The sequence below is a fragment of the Pelophylax lessonae genome (assembly GCF_965119305.1).
Source record: "Pelophylax lessonae genome assembly, chromosome: 6".
Classification (NCBI taxonomy): Eukaryota; Metazoa; Chordata; class Amphibia; order Anura; family Ranidae; genus Pelophylax; species Pelophylax lessonae.
In genome coordinates this window covers 161,058,916-161,081,065 of record NC_138773.1, presented here as the reverse complement: position 1 = coordinate 161,081,065, position 22,150 = coordinate 161,058,916, and positions in this window count along the sequence as shown.

Below are 22,150 nucleotides of genomic sequence, written 5' to 3'. Positions count from 1 at the left end.
CAGCAGCACTGAAGGAAAAACGCTGCACACAACTGACTGAGAAAAAATATTTTTTTCTCCCTCCTCCTCAGCGGGCAAAAAGATTGTGTTCACACCACCCCACACACAGCAAAATTGATGTGGACCACTGACCCTGCCTATTCTCCAGCCTCGCCCTAAAATGATCGATAAGATCGGTCACTGCCGACACTGCAAACTCCCCACACAGCAAAATCGATTGTAGAACACTGACCCTGCCTATCTCCAGCCTGGCCCTAAAATGATCGATAAGTTCGGTCACTGCCGGCACTGCAAACCCCCCCACACAGCAAAATCGATTGTAGAACACTGACCCTGCCTATTTCCAGCCTCGCCCTAAAATGCCCCAACAACTCGCCCTGCCTGCAGCACTCCGACCTGTCCCTGATTCAGAATTATTTTCGGACACAATATAATTTATGACTGTCTGTCCCTAATCAGCAGCCAGCATGTATGATGTGTGCTCTGTCCCTTTACTACAGCAGAATGACGCAGCGGCGCTCGGTCTCGAACTTATAAAGACTTGGTCACATGCTTCAGATGGCCAATCACAGCTACTAATACATTTGTAGGCATGGCTGGGATGGCTTAAGGCACACCAGTTAAACGCTTGTTGATTGGCTGTTGAAAGCCCGCCATTAAAAGCGCGCCAATACATACAAACAGGGAAATAAAATGACCGAACACGGATTTTAAACCCGAACATACAATAAAGTTTTCGGGTCCGTGTTCGGATAACAAAAATCCAATTATTCGGTACGAACACGAATAATACAGTCCATGTTCACTCAACACTACTTACAAGCAGACCTGAACAAAATAATAGGGTGGGCAACTACATGGCAGATGAGGTTTAATGTTGAAAAATGTAAAGTAATGCACTTGGGCATCAGAAACACGAAAGCAAGCTACTCACTAGGGGGGAACCTCTGGGTGAATCTAAGATGGAAACAGATCAGGGGGTACTAATGCTCAACAGGCTTTGCAGTGCCATGCAATGCCAGGCCACTGCAAGCAAAGCCAACAAAATAATGGCATGTATAAAAAAGGGGATTCACTCCAGAAATAAAGAGATTATTCTCCCATTCTACAAGACTCTGGTCTGGCCACATCTAGAGTATTCCGTCCAGTTCTGGGCACCGGTCCTCAGAAAGGATGTGCTGTAACTGGAGAGAGTCCAGAGAAGGGCAACAAAAATAATTAGGGGAATGGAGGACATCAGCTATGAGGAAAGACTACAAGCATTGAACTTATTCTCTCTGGAGAAGAGATGCTTGAGAGGGGATATGATATCAATGTACAAATACTGTACTGGTGATGACCCTAGCATAAGGAACAAACTTTTCAGAGAAAGGGAATAATAGAAGACGCGTGGCCACTCACTAAATCTAGACGAAAAACGGTTTAACCTTAAAATACGTAAGGGGTTCTTTACTGTCAGAGCAGTAAGGATGTGGAAATTTCTTCCACAAGCAGTGGTATCAGCAGGGAGCATTGATAGTTTAAAAAAACTATTAGATGGGCACCTTAAAGACCACAACATAAAGGGGTATACAATGTATGGTTAACAGCAAACACACACACACATCATAGGTTGAACTGGATGGACTGATGTCTTTTTTCAACCTCACAAATTATGTAACTATGTAAGAATATCAATAACTGGTTAATATATACCAGACTGGCCCTATTACCTCTAAGTATGATAAGACTGGGTGTAAATTGCATTTTTATACTTGTGGAGCTTGAACACTGTGTGGACCTAAAGGCACCCATTACTGAAATAGAGATCATTATGAGTTTCACTGAACACACAAGTTTAAAATAAAGTGGGGAAGTGTTAGAACCCTGTTCTGAATTCCAAGGCTCAGTTCGAGAGATTTCCTCTTGTTTCTTGCCCTGCTGACAACTTCTTATCTGATAGGAAGTGAAGGGTTTCTCCAGCAGCAACACAGAGATCAATTAAAACAAAGCGGAGTGGGGTAGAACAAGGAAGACTAGACCCCCTATTATATTTGATATTTATATTTGTGTCCTTGTTGCAAATTTTACCTCCCTTCTTGTCTGATGTAACTCATGTTACCATGACAAAAAAATGAGGTAAAATCTCTCTTGTTGAGCTCTGGACAGTAGTAAGAACCAGATGGGGTGCTAACCAGATATTGGTAAATCTTTTAAATTTCTAGCACACTGTGCTAAGGCTACACAAAAGCTGATCCCAAAGCGCTGTTAAAATTGAATACATTATACAAAATATAAAAAAAAAAAAACATACATGCATATAAAACAACTACTGCAATGTCCATATGCAAGTGTAAAAAAAAAAAATCCACTGGAAAAAGCATTGGAGTATGTGACGGGAGTCTTTTTGGGTGGGGGGGCTCGTGAAACTCAGGTTACCTTAGAGAGGTAGGGAAACTTCTTTTTCAGCTCCCTAGGCCCCTCTTATGCGTAAGTCACCGTGTGTCTATTAGGAGCACAAGGTGACAAAGAACCCAAGTTGGGTCTGCCCTAACCAGACTCCCACTACAACCACACCGGACTCAGCATTTTGTTTTACCCCTTTTATCCTGGCTGTTATATGTGTGGTTTGTGTTGAAAGAATAAAGAGGCTCTTTCACTTGGGACAGAAATATTTATTAACAATACCCCTCAAGAAATATATGAAAATTATTTATTCCAACTTTCAGACTGCTAGGACATTGTACGAGTATCTAATAGACCATCGCTAGATTTTTTGAGGTGTGGGGGGGGGGGGTGGTTGTTATTTGTTTACTGTTAAGTGGCTGTATCCCATTGTTGTAGTTTTTTCTGTCTGCCTTGGGAGAAAACTATTATGGGATGTGTATGTTTATGTGGATTAGCTTATGGGTTAATTAAATCACTGTCAGCTATTAGTTGATGTGGGGAGGGGGGATTTCTCCAACAGCCCTACCTGCTGATGAGATTGTCTGGGTGCCCAGTTACTAATTTAATTATTTGTTGAAAAGTCTGAATATACCTGAATAAGACTTTATGCAAACTCACTGCAAAGTATGCGGCTCACGGCAAAAGTTAAAAAAGCTATAGAAAAGAGCTTTTAAAAAATATAAAAATGAGGGAACACTTTCATTGTTTAATTGTTACAAAGAATATAACAGAATGTGCAAAAAGGAAATCAGGGACGCTAAACATTCTAAATGAACGACAGATTGCAAAAGATAGTAGGACAAACCCCAAAAAAATCTTCAAATATATAAACAGTAAAAAGGTTAGGTCTGAGCGTGTAGGCCCTTTACAAAATAATCAGGAGTGGGTGGCTGGGGACAAAGAGAAGGCAAATTTATTAAATACTTTCTTCAGCTCTGTATATACAAAGGAGCATGGGGGGGGGGGGGCTCATGACCATAATGAGGACGGTATTGACACAGCCAAAAATGATCCACAATGGCTCAAAAATGATATGGTCCAGAAATATTTAGACAGAATAAGGGTGGATAAAGCACCTGGACCAGATGGTATCCACCCACGCATCCTAAAAGAATTGAGCGCTGTAATTTCTAAGCCTTTGTTTCTAATTTTTAGGGACACATTAAGGACTGGAATAGTACCACTGGATTGGCGTAGGGCCAATGTGGTGCCTATATTTAAAAAGGGATCAAAGTCTTTGCCAAGTAACTATAGATCTGTTAGTTTAACTTCTATAGTCGGAAACATGTTGGAGAGTTTAATAAAAGACCACATAGATGAGTTCTTGCTGGAAAAAAATATTTTAAGCAACAGACAGCATGGATTCATGAAAGACAGAAGTTGTCAAACAAACCTGATTTCTTTTTATGAGGAGGTAATTAAAACCTTGGACAGAGGGGTGGCTATGGACGTAGTATACTTGGATTTTGCAAAAGCATTTGACACAGTTCCCCACACATGGCTAATGTGTAAGGTAAAGTCTACTGGCTTGGTGAGATCAGTTTGTAATTGGATAGAAAATTGGCCCCACCCTCAAAAATGTTTTTGAGATAATAATACCCCAGGGACAATCGGGGCTAGTGCGTTTCAGAATGGATAGCCTCTGAACTGTCCCAGGTTGCACTTACCTTTTAGAAGAAATACTTACCTATAAAATTTCTTGTCCAGCGCTGCCATCTCAGGTGTGGGCAGCTGAAGCCAGGGCATCCTCTATCGTGTCCTCTTTGGTCTCAGAATGCCCTGTACTGGCCCCGCTCATCACTTCTGGGGCAGGCACGTCATCCCTGCACAGCTTCTGGGCATGCCCAGGAGCTGTTTAGCAGGGAATGACGCGTCTGCATTGGAAGTGATGAGCGGGGCAGGTGCAGGCGCATTGACTCCTGGGATCGATGACGTTCAGCTCCCAGGAGTCAATGCAAGCAGGAAGCGATGGTGGTGGCCGTGTCCGCAGAGGGAGGAAGAGGAAGGAAGGTAAGTACATTTTCTTCAAAAACAAGGTATGTATAAAAAAAATTGTCATTATCCATTTCTTTTTCAGGTGACACAGAGCAAGCGGATGGGAAAAAAGTAATTTTTAAGGATGGAACCCTGCTTTAAAGATAGACTTCAGAGAGTAGTGGTTAATGATTCTTACTCTGAATGGTCTAAAGTTATCAGTGGTGTACCCCAATGTTCAGTGTTGGGACCCTTACTTTTTAATATCTTTATAAATGATATAGGGTCTGGGATTAAAAGTAGCATTTCAGTCTTTGCAGATGACACCAAGCTTTGCAGTGGAATAACTTCTTTACAGGATGTCTCCAACTTACAAGCTGGACTCAATGCACTGTTTCATTGGGCAACTATGTGGCAAATGAGGTTTAATGTTGATAAATGTAAAGTTATGCACTCGGGGGCTAAGAATATGCATGCATCATATGTACTAGGTGGAGTAGAGCTGGGGGAATCCATAGCGGGGAAGGATCTGGGTGTTCTGGTAGATCATAAGCTTAATAATAGCATGCGATGCCAAGCTGCTGTTTCCAATGCAAGCAAAGTCCTTTCTTAACAGAGGCATAGACTCCAGAGAGAGAGATATCATTTTACAGATCATTAGTAAGACCTCATCTGGAATATGCAGTTCAGTTTTGGGCACCAGTTCCTTGAAAGGATATCGAGGAACTGAAGAAAGTGCAGAGAAGGGCAACCAAACTGATAAGGACCTGATGGAGGACCTCAGCTATGAGAAAAGATTAGAGGAACTGAATTTATTCTCTCTTGAGATTAGGAGATTAAGGGGGGATATGATCAACATGTATAAATTCATAAGCGGTCCAAATAGTGAACTTGGTGTTGAGTTGTTCACTTTAGGGTCATCACAGAGGACAAGGGGGCACTCTTTACGTCTAGAGGAAAACAAATTTTTTCTCCAAATACCGAAAGGTTTCTTCACCATAAGAGCTGTTAAAATGTGGAATAGACTCCCTCCAGAGGTGGTTCTGGCTAGCTCACTAGATTGCTTTTGAAAAGGCCTGGATTATTTCCTAGGTGTACATAATATAAATGTGTACTTAAATTTTTTTGAGGTAAAGTTGATCCAGGGAATATCCAATTGCCTCTCGGGGGATCAGGAAGGAATTTCTTTTCCCTGCTGTAGCAAATTGGATCATGCTTTGCTGAGGTTTATTTTCGCCTTCCTCTGGATCAACAGCGGGTATAAGATTGTGTATATGGGATTGTATGGTTGGGTTTCAATACTGTTTTTTTTTGTTGAACCGGATGGACTTGTGTCTTTTTTCAACCTGACTAACTATGTAACTTTGTAACTATGTAACCTGTATGTCATGTTACGGGATGTACAGTTTACCCCCACCGTTGTTATGCAAAGAAAGGGGGATTGTCCCCTGAGTGTATATCTCTTTGTACCTGTGTTTCAAAAAACAGTTTTTGCGCCACCCTACACTATGTCTCGACAAGTGAATGGGTGAGCTAAGGGATCTTGGATCGTGCTTGTACCGGGCAATGGAAGCTTATACGTCGGACATACTCCTCTTGAGTACGGGGTCCATTAAAAGTAAATCACATAAAGTCTTTAAAAAATGTGACATAACGAGTGATCACATAAAGTGTTTAACATAAAGTCCTTAAAGAATGTGAAAAAACAAGTGATCTTCACAATTTCTGTTAGAAAACACCCAAGTGGATTGCAAAATCATCTGTGATGGCAATGAAACTCGTGAGACAGTGCACCCTAGCCAAATATCACACTCTGCAGCTCCTTACCAGATCCAATTGAGCCCTGTGAATATAGATGGTAAAATAATGCTTAAGGGGTTAAGGTCTCCCATCAGCCTGCATATTTCCTCCATTAAGACAGTAAGGGGTATACTGTCACAATTACTCAAGAAAGGACACAAAAGACAATCGCGTAGCATAAAACCATAACATTAATTGTTTATTAAAAAATACAAGGTGCACACTCACAATAAATGCATAGCCATCAGGCTTTAAAGCTCGTATCGTATTGCGGTGTTCGTTTGGCTGTCAGATTGGAGCCGCCTGTCATTCAGCTCAGCATGCGTGATGACATCACTCCTGTAGGCCCCACCCTATGCATTTCATCACAGATGATGTCATCAGGGGGACAGGTTAGAGGATATCTATCACACAAAGGCTATATAAAGAGCACTGTCACCATATTAGTTCCTTGCCGTTTGCCCTTAACACAAACAACTCTGCACCTGGAACCACCAAAGGAATGGGGGCTAATTGTGCTCGTAGGTTATCTGCTAAAGCCTACGCAAAGAAACAAACTGACATATAACATTTTACTACTTAAAGCGGTAGTATACTCCGCATTTAACTTTTACCTACAGGTAAGCCTATAGTAAGGCTTACCTGTAGGTAAAATGAATATCTCCTAAACCTGCATGGTTTAGGATATTCACCCTGCAAGCAGCGGCGCATGTGCTCTGAAGGTCTGGCATATCTTGCTGGACCTTCAGAGCTCCTTGCCGGAAAGTGAACTCCCGCGCGCATGCGCGATGCATACTAGCACGCTATGCCATTATCCTGCACCTTTTTTTTTCTTGGGGGGTATACTACTGTTTTAATTGGTCTGCCAAATTTAGTGCTACCTAGTAGACAGCTGAGGTAGACACGAGATTTGGCAGTACAATTTTATATCAGTTTTTTTTTTCATTGGCTTTAGCAGATAAACTACCAGCACAATTAGCCCCAGTTCCAGTGGCGGCAATGTGTTGGTTCCAGCTGCAGAGTTGTTTGTGTTAAGGGCAAGCAGCCAGGGATTAATATGGCGACAATGCTCTATATATATATAGCCTTTGCTTAATAGATGCCTCCTAACCCGTCCCCCTGACAATGTCATCTGTCATCAATAGGGAGAAAGGATCTTTCTTATGATATTTTGTTTAGTGTTTAAAAATGCTATGTTTTGGATATCCATTTTTTATATTCTGTATATGCTCTCTCAGCCTATTCCATAGTGATCTTTTTGTCCTCCCTACATATTGTAGGGGGCAGGGACATTCCAATACATATACTGCTCCCTTAGTTTTGCACGATACAAAATTTCTGATACAATATTTCTGTTCAGTTGAGTTTGCCATGAATTAATTTTTTCTTGTTGCCTAGTGTATGAGTGCAGGCATAACATTTCTTTACATGGATAAAAGCCAACTCCATTAAAAAAGGAAACATTTCTCATTCTGGGATATACTATGTTTTTGACAATTTTGTCTCTCAGTGTTGAAGCCCTTCCATTTTTAAATTTGGGAAGTATTTGTTCTAGTTGTTTATCAGCTCTTAGGATATCCCAAATTATTTGATGATCCTTTCAACCTGCTTATTTTGGCTATTATAATTCAAGATAATTTTAGACATCCGGTTTCTTTTCATAGGTTATAGTGCTATATTCCACCAGGCTTTCCCTTCCTATAGCTCCTACTTCTCTGATTTTGTCCTCAATAAATGATTTATCCTATCCCTTCTGAAAAAAAAACTGTATATTACCAACCAGTTCAGCTTGTTCTTCATACTCCATCTGCTCAGTGCAATTTCTCCTTCGGTTACCTAGCTGTCCCTTAGGGATGTTAATTAGCCATGATGCATGTTAGCAGCTATCCATTGGAAGATAGCTGTTTCTATCCACTGGCTTAAAGAATGTTTTGGTCTTCAGTTTTCTTCCATGTCTACAAATTTCTAAATCTAGAAAGTGGATTTTCTCTTTTCTATTTCCTAGGATAATACAATGTTTTTTCTGGTAATTATTGAGGAACTGGCCAAATTAATTCAGACTTTCTTATTCACCAGCCCATAGTACAATCATGTCAACTATGAACCTCTTGAACATCACCAGTTTTCTTGGTTAATTTGGAAAAAAAGGCATCTTCTTCCCATTGTGACATGTATAGGTTTGCCACACTAGGTGCAAATTTTGCGCTCATGACTAACTCTTTGACTTGCCTGTAATACATCCAGTCACACCAAAAGTAGGTATGTTCCAAACGATACTGTAAACACTTTAATAAAAAATCTTCTCTGTGTGCATTTTAGCTTGCTGAATTCTCTAAAGGCCCATTTTGTTGCTTCCACTGCCTCTTGGTGGTTTATGATGGAGTGTAATGATGCTACATCCCCTGTAGTAAGTAGCAATGGTCCTATTTCTACATCAAGTCCATCCAATAATTGTATTAGATGCTTGGTTTGAAGCAAATGTGATTTGGTCTTCTGTACTATTGGTTATAGGAACCAATCAATGTATTGACCTATTCTTGCTCCAAATGAACTAATTCTGTTTACTATAGGACTTCTTGGTAGATTGGCCCTGTCTTTATATATCTTTAGAACCATATATATGGCAGGGACTCTACGTGTATCTGGAAAAAGACATTTCCCTTCCTTCTCATTCAGGATCCCCTTCTTCAGACCCTTCCTGACTAATTGGTTCAGTTCCTTTTTGTACACAGGTAGAATTACTGAATAACTTTTAAACTGTACTTACATCCTATAGTTGTCTATGTATTTCTGTTTGATATACTTTCTTTGATAACAATACTATTTTTCTGCCTTTGTCAGGGACCTGTTTATAATGTCTTTCCTCTGCTCAAATTTCTTAATACCTTTGAAAATAAACAGAGGAACCTTGCTCTTATGTCACCATATAAATACATATCACCATAGTGGATAAACAATAGTAAATAAACAAATAAATTAATACATCTTCATTTAAATTATAGATAATACATAATAATTTGTGAAATCCATGTATAGATCCCAAACGTGAATAACGTCCTCAGTGAGTATAGGAAAGGTTCCTCTCCACCAGCATTCAGACACACTGTGCACTCACCAGACTCATTTGACCTCTATTACACGGAGTTACATTTTGCATATAGGAACATCAAAAATGTCATACATAAGGGCACAGGAATGAATTAAAACTGCTGCTGTCATTCATTTATATATATATATATATATATATATATATATATATATATATTAATAATATATATATATATATATATATATATATATATATATATATATATATATATAATAATATATATAGTGTATTTAAAGCTCCAGTGTTGCCATATAGAGAGGGAGAGGAAAGAACACTCTCATGGTGCAGTATTTCAAATCATTTATTTAAAAAAGAAGGTTGTATTGCACATCAAAGAAGACAGGGATCAGTATGTATTGTATAGGAATTGCTGGTTTGTTTGCACTCCAGCTGCACTCCAGCTGACCGAAAATTACGTATCTCAAACATCACCCAAAGCCATTTCATCAGCCTACATTTGACATCCTCAGGGGTTAAGTGCTTGGATACGTCTGACCGCTTTTATATAGTTCATAACCAGCCTAGGCCAATGGATTGAATCCACAACCATTCTTAATTATTATGCAGCCATAATAATGCATAATAGTTCTAAGATACTCATCTACAGTGGCGGCTGGTGCTCAAAATTTTTGGGGGGGCGCAAACAGAAAAATGTAATAGGCATTGCTTTGCGGCAAAAAACACTGTAAAAATTGCGTGACTTTGAGGTCGCAAAAGTGTGAAAGGGGCCTTCAGTAATTAAGGTATAGTGTGCCCCCTTTCAATGCAGAGAGACCAGCGTGCCCCCTTTAAATGCAGAGAGACCAGCGTGCCCCCTTTCAATGCAGAGAGACCAGCGTGCCCCCTTTCAATGCACAGTGACCAGCGTGCCCCCTTTCAATGCACAGTGACCAGTGTGCCCCCTTCAAAACAGTGACCAGCGTACATGCCCCTTTCAATGTAGTGACCAGCGTACATGCCCCCTTCAATGCAGTGACCAGCGTACATGCCCCCTTTTGTAGTGACCAGCGTACATGCCCCTTCAATGCAGTGACCAGCATACATGCCCCCTTTCAATGTAGTGACCAGCGTACATGCCCCTTTCAATGTAGTGACCAGCCGTACATGCCCCTTTTAATGTAGTGACCAGCATACATGCCCCTTTCAATGTAGTGACCAGTGTACATGCCCCCTTCAATATAGTGACCAGCGTATATGCCCCCTTTCAATGTAGTGACCAGCGTACATGCCCCCTTCAATGCAGTGACCAGCGTACATGCCCCCTTTCAATGTAGTGACCAGCGTACATGCCCCTTTCAATGTAGTGACCAGCGTACATGCCCCTTTCAATGTATTGACCAGCGTACATGCCCCTTTCAATGTAGTGACCAGCATACATGCCCCCTTTCAATTTAGTGACCAGCGTACATGCCCCCTTTCAATGTAGTGACCAGCGTACATGCCCCCTTCAATGTAGTGACCAGCGTACATGCCCCTTTCAATGTAGTGACCAGCATACATGCCCCTTTCAATGTAGTGACCAGCATACATGCCCCTTTCAATGTAGTGACCAGCATACATGCCCCTTTCAATGTAGTGAGCAGCATACATGCCCCTTTCAATGTAGTGACCAGCATACATGCCCCTTTCAATGTAGTGACCAGCGTACATGCCCCCTTCAATGTAGCGACCAGCGTACATGCCCCCTTCAATGTAGTGACCAGCATACATGCCCCTTTCAATGTAGTGACCAGCATACATGCCCCTTTCAATGTAGTGACCAGCATACATGCCCCTTTCAATGTAGTGACCAGCATACATGCCCCTTTCAATGTAGTGACCAGCATACATGCCCCTTTCAATGTAGTGACCAGCATACATGCCCCTTTCAATGTAGTGACCAGCGTACATGCCCCCTTCAATGTAGCAACCAGCGTACATGCCCCCTTCAATGTAGTGACCAGCATACATGCCCCTTTCAATGTAGTGACCAGCATACATGCCCCTTTCAATGTAGTGACCAGCGTACATGCCCCCTTCAATGTAGCGACCAGCGTACATGCCCCTTTCAATGCAGAGACCAGCGTGCATGCGTGCCCCCTTCAATGCAGTGTCCCCCCCCCCAGACCAGTGCACTTACCTGGAGCCCTGGGGCAGTCCCGGCGTCGGCTTCTCTCAGTCCCCCAGCGGCGCGTCTCCATGAGTCCTCCCGCTCCCTTCTCGGCCAATGGCATGGGGTTCGCCTTGCGGCCAATCAGGAAGCGTGTATCGGACGCGCTCCCTGATTGGCCAGGAGGAGGATTTTAATTCGCTATTGTCACACAATGGGTGGGCTCGGGACGCACTGCTCTGCGCCCCGGGTCCACCCTTTGCATCGCCCTATTAGAGCCTCTGGCTCTAATCAGGTGATGCCAGAAAAAAAAAGCCCCATTGAACTCCATGCATCCGGCGCCCCTGCATGTAGATTAGGGGGCCGGACGCATGGATAGGGGGGGGCGGCGCCCCTGCGCCCCCCAATGAACCGGCCGCCACTGCTCATCTATCATAAGATATTACTATTTTTATATTTATTGCCACCTAACACTTAAAATATAAAATCAAGTTTAAAAACAAAAATCTTTGATCATAACGTTAATAGGTTGTCTTTGGGAAATAGACGTATGAGTGCTGCCAGCATTGCTGCAGAGGTTGAAGGGGTGGGGGGGTCAGCTTGTCAGTGCTCAGACCATACGCCGCACACTGCATTAAATTGGTCTGCATGGCTGTTGTCCCAGAAGGAAGCCTCTTCTAAAGATGATGCACATAAAAGCCCGCAAACCGTTTGCTGAAGACAAGCAGATTACTGGAACCATGTCCTGTGGTCTGATGAGACCAAGACAAACTTATTTTTGTCTCTAACATCCACCAGCTCTGTGATATCATCATGGAGGAGTGGAAGAGGACTCCAGTGGCAACCTGTGAATCTCTGGTGAACTCCATGCCCGAGAGGGTTAAGACAGTGCTAGAAAATAAAGGCGGCGACACAAAATATTGAAACTTTGGGCCCAATTTGGACATTTTGACTTAGGGGTGTACTAACTTTTGTTGCCAGCAGATTACACATTAATGGCTGTGTGTTGAGTTATTTTGAGGGGACAGCAAATTTACACTGTTATACAAGCTGTACACTCACTACTTTGCATTGTAGCAAAATGTAATTTCTTCAGTGCTGTCACATGAAAAGATAGAATAAAATATTTACAAAAATGTGAGGGGTGTACTCACTTTTGTGAGATACTGTAGGTAGTGTAAATATCTCCTAAACGTGCACCGTTTAGGAGATATTTTAGTGTATGTGCAGTTAATGACATCATCAGCACATGCGCTCTGAAGGAACGGCCACCTGTGTTTCTTCAGAGCCCTGTGCTGTGACCACATATGCGGGAGTGACGTCACGCTGCTTCGACCAGTCACGCAGCCAGAGTCCGGAGACCCAGAAGGAAGACGGATGAAGATAAATGTGGCCTGCAGCGGTAACAATGCATTGGTGGAGGGTTTCGTTTGCAGGTACGTTTCACAGAATGTGCTAGTTTGCAATACATACTAGCAAATTATGCCTTTACTTTGCAGGTCAGACAAAAAAGGCAGCTGCTTGCTTCCTCTTTAAACATTTCCTTCTTACTCTACTACCTAAGATGGCAAGAGGGATCAGCCAACCCAAGTTTAAGCTATACAATCATGCCTGCTTATTAACCAGAATTGTTGACTAGCATTTTCACTTCTCCTCCAAAGACTGGGATACTATAGAAGCAAATATTACAGGTGCTCTGTAAATCCCACAGATTACAGTTAGCTATTTTAATCTCATAGCAGATACTAATTCTGGACTGCATTGGAGGGCAACTACAGATAGCCACTTTTCCAGGCTCCATGAACTTGCTTGACAACAATACATATTTTGAAAGGTAGTACAGGTAGTACAATGCCTTTCTTCCAAAACTGATAGGAACGCTCGAATATTGATAGGAACGCACGAGTTGCTCGGATATTGGTTTGCCTGGACCTCACACTGATTACTCCACAGCCAGATATAGGGTATTTTTACACAGCCAGGTGCACACACTCTTCCGCTCGTTATCTTCAGTGACCAGTCTAGGGGATTTGTTTTTGTATTTTATCTGGGGAACGTGGATAGGAGGAGGGATTCAGTAGGATACTCCAAATTAACTATTCACTGGTGAGGACAACTCAAAGTCCTTTTGTAGTTGAAGGAACTCCATAAACTTTGCCTCTCCAAGACACTAGCCAGTTTCTCTTTCAGCTTGTACCCGGTAGCTGACATCTAGCACCCAGAGGGGGATCTAACAACACAAGTCCCAGGGATCCCCTGTGGGGGTCTGTACTCACAAGGCTCCTTAAGCACAAATGGCAGCCATCTTCAGTGGTACCAGACAGGATCCGTGGACATCCTCCCTCAGTCAGCTCTCTTAAGAACCATGAATTGCAACTATAATGTTTCAGGCCCTCAGGTAAACCACCCGAGGCCGCATGGCAGCCTGTGCTGGGGAGAGGCAGCAGTCCCCTCCCCACCCGGACCTCTCTCTGTAGAGGTAGACTGTACCCCAAGCCCATGTGCTCTTCAGATTTAAATACAGGTAGCCAGCATGCCTTGGGGCATATCCCCTTCTAATTGCCCAGGGCTGTACAGACATCCATTCTCTTATCTGCCAAGTTTCCACCCATTGTCCAATATATTCCTTAGTTATTGGATCAGTGTGAAACTCTCAAGACAGAATGAGCAGCACCTGAGCAAACTGAACAGACCCCACTAAACAATCACAGTTCTTTGTTAAGTAGATAGCAGATAAAATTGCCTGGCTGTCTCCCTGTTAAGCAGAGAAACCAAAAACTATATACACTCACTCTAGCACCTACCTAGGAGGGCGCTACATCCACCTCCCACCAAAAATAAGCCATGTCCTCAGTGGCTTGGGCAGCAACCCCTACAAAAATGTTGTCCAAAAAAAAAAAAATATATATATATATATATAGTAGAGAATCCTACAAACTTGCAAAAGGAGAAAAAGGGAAATAACAAATAAATAGGAAATGGAGCATACCCCATATGTAGCCAGTAGGTGCAAATATAGTGAAACACTTAGAGCATCTGTTGTACACTATACTGTATACACATTTAAGGTAGAACTCTACCAAGTGCATTTTGTGCACTCCCCTGCCAAACAAAGAATGATCGGTAGGGTAAAATAAGCAAACACAACCTGACTAACTATGATGCACAATATAAAACAGTCACATATTTACAGCATAATACTGTGGGATGCCTCCTTCAAGGCATAGGAACTCCTTGCAGTCCTGCAAAGCAAAAGAGAAAAGTACACATTATATATCATTTTTACACATCCTTAGAAACTAACAGTGGGAACATCCTCTCCGCAGAGGCAACCTTCCCGACTGACAAGCATCTACTGCTAACATCCACATAGAGGAATTTCTGGGAATCCTGCCCCCTAAGAGCAGCTTTTGACATGTTGTCTCCTTGTCTTCCTGCAAGAGACAAACAAACATCCTACCAATCTAACTGGCTAAGCATGCTCAGCAATAACCTAGACTTTAGCAATAAGACTAAAGTATGTAATGTTCCTTTAAGTGCCTGGGTTCTGACCCATTGTTAGTCAGACCCAGGAACCAGCATGAAGAAATCTGAAGGCCACTCAACTGATACCTGCAGTGCCATCACCTCTTCAGCATCAGGAGCAATACATCTTGTTCAAGTCATTGTCTGAGCCTACAGCAATGACTCACCTGCATGCAGACAATCAGCAAAGAGTTAATTAAATCTGGAGAAGCTTTCAGCGGAAGTCCTTTTCCCCGGCACTTCACTTGTAGATCAACTGAAGGAGCTTTCAGCAAAAGTCCTTCCTCCGGCACATTTACTTAAAGATAGCGTGCAACTTCCCTCTGACATGGCAGCAGCTCACACAAACTTGACTTTGTGACAGATAGTGGCCCACTGGCCAAAAGATCTTCACAAAGAGTCCATTAATTAATGGATCTCTACAAAGGGTCAATCAGTAAAGAATCTTCGCAAAGTGTCCTTTGAGCAACAAGGGGTTTAAGCTTTCAAGGTAGCAGCCCCTGGATGAAACAGGAGAAGTCCTCTGCATCAGAAGCCTCTTTCTCCCAAGTGATAAAGCTAATCCCAGATGCCCCTTTTTTAATTTGTAGGGATAGAAAGGAAAGGAGATTTGGGAATGGGGGATTGCCCCCGGCAACAATAACATGAACTCAACAGATGATTTCTTTAGGCATGACAGCCTCTTTAACTGAACAACAGCTTTCTCAAAGCAGACAGGAGATTTGAACATGGTTCTACAATATACTGTAGGTCCGGATGTGGAATTTGAACCATTTTGCCATTAGGGCCCCTGAATATTACTGGACCACACCAAGTTCTTCTTCCCAGGCCATCTGATCACCACTCGGTCAACATTAATGGAGCTTCCTAAGCTTACTGGTCCACGTATCCATAGTTAGGTGGACCTTGCCACAGATGGCGTTGCACAGTGCACACGTGATTTTGTCACCCACTTGGTTGTGCAGGGAAGGGATGGCTTGCCTGGAAAAGTAGTGGCGGCTGGGCACGACGTACTGTGGGACAGCCACTGCCATAAGGCTCTTAAAACTCTGCGTCTCCACCAGCCGGAATGCCAGCATTTCAAATGACAGGAATTTTGAAATGCTGGCATTCAGGGCCAGGGATCGCGGGTGGGTAGGGGGGTATTTCCTCTTCCGCTCCAGTGTTTGGGAGATAGAAAGCTAAACACTTCCACGGGACATTGTGGAGATGGTTGTTGGTGACCCAGGTTGTGGTGTTGCTGGTGGATCCTCTGTTTGCGGGGTGGCAGGTGCCACTGTCACTACAGAGGTGGATGAAGAGGCCGAGATTGCAGCAGCAGAAGAGGAAGCAGGACGAGCCAGAGACCTTTCTTTGTTTTTAAAGGGGGGGGGAACTCCACTGCAGCTCGTGCTTTGCACTTAGATGCCTGGTCATGCAGGTTGTGCTCAGGTTGAGAAGGTTTATGCCTCGCTTCAGGCTCTGATTGCACAGCGTGCAAACCACTTGTTTCCTGTCATCATCACATTGTCTGAAGAACTGCCATGCTAGGGAACTCCTGTGAGCTGGCTTTGGTGTGCTCAGCCCCTTGCTGCATTGGGCAATAGAGATGTACCGAACTGTTCGCCGGCGGACAGTTCCCGGCGAACTTAGCATGTTCGCGTTCGCCGCTGCCGGCAAACATATGCGATGTTCGGTCCGCCCCCTATAATATATCATTGAGGCAAACTTTGACCCTGAACTTCACAGTCAGCAGGCACATTTCCAGCCAATCAGCATACCTCCCTCCCACACCCTCCCACCTCCTATAAATAAGCAAGGGCAGCATCCATCTTAGATCATTCTGAAGCAGTGTGTTAGTGAGAGCAGGGAGAGTGTTGCTGCTGCTGCTGTTAATAGCTAGGGACAGTTGTTAGTCAGTGTTCCTGGTCTTGCTAGTCAGTGTTCTTGGTCCACTACTGCTGTAAGGACAGCATCCTGACAGCACCCCAAAAAGCCCTTCTAAGGGCTGGTATTTGTGTAATTTTTTTTTTATTTATATATATATATATATATATATATATGTATATATATATATATATATATATATCTAGTGTCCCCAAAAGCCCTGGTAATTGAGTATTTTTTTTAATTTATATATATATATATATATATATATATATATATATAGTGTCCCCAAAAGCCCTTTTTAGGGCTGGTAATTGAGTATTTTTTTATATATATATATATATATATATATATATATATATATATATATATATATATCTATCTATTGTACACTGCAGTTGCCTGCCCGCTGTGTGTGAGAGGCCACAGACCCACCACAGACTGTACTGTGTGCACACCACACTCATTTCGGGTGGCACAGGCACAGTACCTTGCATTTTAAAAAAATATTTATTTTTTAAACATAATTGCAGTGAGTGCTGTGTCAGGTCCACAGAGTGCACTGTACCCACTGCAGTGCACTGCCCACCACTGATATATATACGGTGGCACAGCATCTTGTTGCAAATTGAAAAAAAAAAATATTTTTTATTATTGCAGTTGCCTGGGCTACCAGTGACTGTCAGGTCCACAGAGTGTACTGTGCCCACTGTAGTGCCACTGCGTGCCCACCCACCACTGATATATATACGGTGGCACAGCAGCTTGCAAAGTAAAAATATATATATTTTTTTTATAATTGCAGTTGCCTGGGTGCCAGTGACTGTCAGGTCCACAGAGTGTACTGTGCCCACTGCAGTGCCACTGCCCACCCACCACTGATATATATGGTGGCAGGCATGACTTTTTTTGGATTAGTGTCTGGGGGGGTCTAAAAAGCGTACCTGTGAAGTTTCAGCTCTGTAGCATGCCCAGAACCAGAAAAAAAAAGATCATATAGGTGTAAAAGGGGTTCCCACCATCCCTGCTCTACTGAAAAATGATCTTTTTTTCTGGTTCTGGACATGCTACAGAGCTGAAACTTCACAGGTACACTTTTTAGACCCCTTAGACACTAAATCACACAAAAAAAGTTCTTAAAAATTGTCATTTTTGACAGAGAGACAATTATTGGAAAACTTAAAAAAAAAAAAACTTAAAAAAAAAAATATCTTTGGATTTATTGTCTGGGGGGGTCTAAAAAGTGTACCTGTGAAGTTTCAGCTCTGTAGCATGTCCAGAAAAAAATAGAATTAGGGTTAGGGCTAGGGTTAGGGTTAGGGTTAGGGCTAGGGTTAGGGCTAAGGTTAGGGTTATTTTTAGTGCTTAGGGTTAGAGGGTTAGAGTTAGAGGGGTAGCGGTAGGGCTACTAACTCTAACCCTAAGTATCTCACCGTAACCCTAACTCTAGCCCCTAACACTAAACCTAACCCTAACCCTCTAACCATAACCCTAACCCTCTAACCTTAACCCTAACCCTCTAAGCCTAGCCATAAAAATAACCCTAACCCTAAACCTAACCCTAACCCTAATTCGTATTTTTTTCTGGTTCCGGACATGCTACAGAGCTGAAACTTCACAGGTACACTTTTTAGACCCCCCAGATGCTAAATCCAAAGAAATTTTTTATTTTTATTTTTTTTTAATTTTTCCAATAATTGGCTCTCTAACTAAAAATTAAAATTTTTAAGAACTTTTTTTGTGTGATTCAGTGTCTGGGGGTCTAAAAAGTGTACCTGTGAAGTTTCAGCTCTGTAGCATGTCCAGAACCAGAAAAAAAAATTAGAATTAGGGTTAGGGCTAGGGTTAGGGCTAGGGTTAGGGTTATTTTTAGTGCTTAGGGTTAGACGGTTAGGGTTAGAGGCGTAGGGGTAGGGTTACTAACTCTAACCCTAAGTATATCACCGTAACCCTAACCCTAGCCCCTAACACTAAACCTAACCCTAACCCTTAAAGCCCAGTTCCTGTCCCATTTTGGTCGGTTCTGGTCTGTTTGCGGTTGTTTGCGGTGCGTTAAACGGGAAGTTTGGTCTGTCACGGTGAAGCGGGCGCAACCCTTACACTACCTGATCGATACAACATCATACCTGATCGTATACACACACTGGATGTTTTAAAGCACGTTATTCCAAACAATTTAGGAATGTTAGGTGATTTATGCCCTTTATGGAATAAAACCCGACTCTGCGTCAACTACGTAATTTTCCATGGGAGTTTTGCCATGGATCCCCCTCCGGCATGCCACAGTCCAGGTGTTTGTCCCCTTGAAACAACTTTTCCATTACTATTGTGGCCAGAAAGAGTCCCTGTGGGTTTTAAAATTCGCCTGCCTATTAAAGTCTATGGTGGTTCGCAATGTTCGCCGGTTCGCGAACATTCGCCGATGTTCGCGTTCGCCGTTCGCGAACGGCGAATTTTATGTTCGCAACATCACTATTGGGCAGTAGCAGGCGTAGTGTCTAGGGCACGGCCGCTCCGCTTTTACACCCTGCTCCCTCTTCTGCTGTGCTCATGGCTCTGTGCGACCACCGTCTCTTCCTCCAAACTACTCAGGTCACCTGCATGACATTCATTCCATGTGGGGTTGAGGACATCATCGTCCTCCACATTGTCTTCCACCCAGTCTTCACCCCTGCAACCCTTGTCGATCTACACAATTTGGAATTACGCAGCAGTTGGCACCTGTGTTTCGTCATTATCCGAGATGTGCTGCGATGGTCCTCCCATGTACTCATCTGGAAACATAAGTGGTTGGGCATCGGTGCACTCAATCTCTTCCACTTCTGGGGCAGGGCTAGGTGGATGGCCCTGGGAAACCATGCTAACAGAGTCATCAAAAAGAAGAAGAGATTGCTGCATGAATTGGGTCTCTGACTGCTTGGCTGATTTGCAAGGGGGTGCGGTGACAGTTTGATTGACATCGGCTGCAGGTGCCAACTCTGACCTTTCAGCAGAAGACTGGGTGGGAGAAGATGTGAAGGAACTAGAGGCACCGTCAGCAACCCAATCTACAATCGCCTGTACTTGTTCTGGCCTCAACCTTTGTAGAAGCACATTAGGCCCTGCCAAATACTGCTGCAGGTTCTGTCGCCTACTCGCAGGTGAGGAAGGTGTTTCACCTGTGAGTGTAGCTGGCACAGATCGACCCCATCCTCCCATTGCAACAGGAGCCACACCAGCAACACCACGACCCAGGCCACGTCCCTTATTTGACCTTCTCCTCATATTTATCGAATTTTGGATCTTCCCCGAAATGGGTTTTTATTGCAAGGCGTAATACAACAGTATACAACGGGTGTATCTCACACGTACAGATACAGACTAGGCTGCAATTTAATATTTTTTCCCTAAATGGGTGTTTATTGAATAGCGGACTAGAACAACAGTATACAACGGGTGTATCTCACACGTACAGATACAGACTAGGCCGCAATTTAATATTTTTTTCCTAAATGGGTGTTTATTGAATAGTGGACTAGAACAACAGTATACAACGGGTGTATCTCACACGTACAGATACAGACTAAGCCGCAATTTAATATTTTTTCCCTAAATGGGTGTTTATTGAATAGCGGACTAGAACAACAGTATACAATGAGTGTATCTCACAGTAAAATATGCAGACTAAGCCGCAATGTAATATTTTTCCCAGTGAGCCTGCAGCGGAAGAGCGGGCATCCAGGCACAGCGTGGCTGACCTCTGCCTGCAACAATTGGTGACCCAGCAAGATGTGTGCAAGGCCACTGACTTTTCAGTTTATGTTCCTGCAGAAAAGCTGGCATCAGGGCCTAGTATTACTGAGCTCTGCCCAACACCAACACCAACAGCAGCTTCAGCCTCCCAGAGAGAAGAGGCAGCTGACCTTTCTGCTACACAACTGACAGGGACACGGTATTTCAGGCCAGCAACATGTGTGGAGTTACAAGAAACTTCTACAGCAGAAGCACTGACAACTGGACAGCGGGTCCAAGACCTCTGCCCCACACCTGCAGCAGTCCCGGAGGCCCAGGGTGAGAAAGTGGTGATCACCCCCCAGCAGCAGATCAGGATCCAGGGGGGGAAGAGAGAGGAGGTTGTCGTCATCCCTCCCCAAAGTTTAGCCGGAGCGGATTACATGGAGTCCCCAGCAGAAGTGCTGGCAACAGAGCAGAGTGTGGCTGGCCTCTGCCCTCAATGTACCAAAGATGGAGTTTCTGTGATAGTGGAGGGGACTGCGGTCTCCACCTCTATATCCCAGGGATGCTGGGCAGTTGGCCCAGGTCCCCAACAGCATGAGGGAGTGAACCCAGCCACCCTGTCTTCTCTCCAGCAGCTGAAAGAACTCCTGGGAGAAGGGCCAGTCCAGGTTTATCCACAGCAGCGGGTATGTTCTACGAGAGAGGCAGAGGTTGGCTGGGTGCTCCCTTTGGGACAATTTGCTTGGGATACTGTGTTGCTATAGACATTGGGGGGCTGGAACTACAGACTACCTTCAAAGTCAACCCGTTTGGGGTCCCCTCCTGTGTTAGTCTCCTTTCGGAAGCAGAGAGATGTGACGGTAGTCACTTTGGTTGGGGGGCCCTTGGAAAACAGCTTACCTTAGAGAGGTTGCGAAATACCTCTCTCAACCCCCTAGGCCCCTCTTATGTGTAAGTCACCCTGTGTCTTTTTGGGACACAGGGGGACCAAGAAGCCCAGTCTGGCCTGCCCAAACCAGACTTTCACAGACTAATTGGCTACGAGAGCTCCATGCGCCTTGCCAGGACAAACTTACAAGCTATGTGGAACTTTGTCAAGGAAGCTGCCATGATGAATTGACTCTTTGGGACTTGTTACCCGACGAACTCAGGCACAGACCAGTTGGGGGTCTGGTACCTGGTTTGTTAACCTTTGGGGGGAAGATATGTGACGGTACGCACCGTCACTGACAGTGAAAAAACTATGTGACAGATGAATTGATGGTTTGGACTGCTTCAGTTGGTCAGACTTGTAACAGATGCATGTCATCAGCTCAAACACCTGTCTTCCACGCATTGTAAATTATGCTGATTTGCTCACCTATTGTTTACTGTGGGTTCTCAGTATTTACACTATAATAATGTATATTATATCTTGTTTTACCTTTGGTGCTGGCAGTCTGGGCTTCCAGGCTGACTTAAGTACGCTAAACTAATTAGCATGTGAATAATAACCTTGTCTAGATGGGATTAGCCATGGGTCAGCTGTACCTCGTTAGCTATTCATTGTGAGATGTTTTGGGTAAATATTCATGTAGTGACCGACCTGACTGCGAGGAAGCCGGTATACAGACGGAAGACCACAAGCACAGTGTGGGCCTGAG